We start from the raw sequence: 2584 nt of genomic DNA, 5'->3' as shown, positions 1-2584 counted from the left end.
TGGCAGCCAGGCGGGCAGGCAGGCCGGAGAGACTGGCCCCAACCAGAGCCGTGCACAGGCTGGGTTGAGCCAATGTTGCAGGAGAGGACACTCAACAGACCTGCTCATGCTGACACCATATTTAAATCAGCTGAAGAGGCCTTAAATCATATAAAGCTCACTGAAAAACTTTATTTCTTTAATGCTATTTTTTATGGAGACTATTAGTTGTTAACTTGTTTCAGTAGCCTCGCAGTAAAGCAGTACATGTACATGTTCACAATTAGAAAGGTTAAATCGAAATTATATAAAAGCCTAATTAGATAATAATGCAACAAATAGCAACATGTATTAAAATAGTTTGTGTTTATTGTTTGTATTAAATACAGTAACGGTATCAGTTTTTTAGACCCTTTATCACTGATTATATAACTTATATAACTTATTATCAACATTTTAAAATCTAAAAAAGATCCTTAAACGTTAATAAATGTATAATCATTCATTTTACAGTGCCAAAATCCAAACTTTTATGCACGTTATCGTCATGTATGGAGGACCGAACCTGCCAAAATGAAAACGTAATAGATTACAATTAACAAATTACAATGTTATTCAATGCACCCAAAAATAATATTTGAAGATAATTGTTTGTATTATTTGATTAATAAAGATGTGACGTGAATGTGACATCATTTTTCATCATTTTCATTTGCTGTACTAATTTATCATTTTTGTAATTTCTCTGTACTTTTTTTCTACATGTCCCTAAACATGGTAATATAAATACTTGAAATGCATAAACTGTAAATAACAACAAAACAACAATGATGCTAAGAAGAAGAAGAATACATCCATTAAAACATGGAAAAGTAAATAAATTAGGGATTCAGAACAAAGTTAAATAAATACAGAAGCAGTAAAACAAAAATATCATTTATGTCATGTTTCATATAGTAACTTATAACATTTTTAATGTATTAATAGCGTCATTAATCTATTTCCAACTGTTTGGTTACGCTATTTTCTGTCCTCCACAGTCAGGACTGGCTCAAAATAGTTAAAATCTGAAAAATGCAAAAATGCAATGACATTATAAATACTGTAAATTATTGTATTTAATGTAACTAAACATAAGTATCCTGTATTTTGTGTCTGTTTAGAAAAGTAGCCCTCTGTTTCCCTTCTCTGCTGGCTCTTCCTCCCTTTATCCTCTTATGACCGTGCTGGTTGACTCAACCCTGTGTATGTACGGCTCTGGCTTCTGCTAATGCAGCTGTGCCGGCTGGGTCTTTTATCCGGGGCTTTAGCAGTGATGCAATGTTTCCAGATGTGGAACAGGAGGGGAAAAAAGTCCTTATTAGTCTAGCTTGAGGAACAACAATTACTCCCCCCCACCAACAAATACATAAGAAGTTATATATAATGTATAAAATATTACCGTAATACTTGTAATAGGATTAATGAATACATTTTATGCCTGTCCTCACTGAATGGTGACATTTAAAACATTGTCAACAGTGAGATTACATAACCATCTTTTGTTTTGCTTTTTTTTTTAGGTTACAAACAAAATCTGTGTTTTTATTATGAACTTTGAATGAACTCTTAAAATCAAATTTGTCCAAAGTGAATCGCAATAAATGAAGTTAGTCAATGTTGGAATTGTGTATGAACAACAACAACACTTTACATAAGCAGCCCAATCATTTATAATATCTAATCATATGTACATATCTCACATCACCTTGACAACAACCTGCCATGTATCTTCTTCACCTCACAGAGGTGAGGTTTATGATATTACCCTCCTTATAATCAGAGCGTGCAGAGCCTGTCTGGTTGAAGAAGACTGCAGGGAAAGCCTGGCTGTTGACTGAGCTCAGTGAGGTGGGAGTGGGTGGACAAGCATGTTGGACGACTCTGTGCTATGGTTTGTTCTGCCAAACTGGATTTCCTCCTCAAGGTCTGAAGGACACAGAACTTCTCATGATCAGCCTCAGGCTCTGAGTCTGCAGGTAAAAGGAGAAGGGCGCCCCCTGCTGGACTGAAGGAGACATTACAACAAGCTGCTTTAAGTCAATCTTGTGTTTTTGCACATGGACTTTGCATTACAATTGTTTGCATTACTTAAATAGTTTAAATGATTTTTGGGGTGGGGAAATGGTTGAATTATCTATCTAATCATTCATATTTGCAGCATGAATTTAAAAAGTTGCACACAAAAGTTACATTGAGGTCTGTTTTGTTGATACAGCTACATACCTCAAAACTAAGCTCATATTTGAATCAAGCCCAAACAGACGGAGCATTTATTGATCGACAGCTGAACAGAACTATTAGATTGTACAGCTGTAGGTTCATAACATTGTAAAAGACCCCTTCTTGATCATGATTACTGTAAATTATGTGTACAAGGATGTTTTAGAGTCATTTAGGTTCCCCAGAGAAAATCAGTCCCTAAAAACTGCAGTTAAATTATGTTTATTATTCATTTATTGTCATTCGTATGATAGTTATTAAGAGGGTAGGTTTTTAGATGTCTGATCATTTTTTCTGCATCCCTAAAGATGTAACACACACACACACACACACAAATATCTTC

The sequence above is a fragment of the Sparus aurata genome, chromosome 15 (assembly GCF_900880675.1).
Source record: "Sparus aurata chromosome 15, fSpaAur1.1, whole genome shotgun sequence".
Classification (NCBI taxonomy): Eukaryota; Metazoa; Chordata; class Actinopteri; order Spariformes; family Sparidae; genus Sparus; species Sparus aurata.
Note: the sequence above shows the minus strand (reverse complement) of the source record.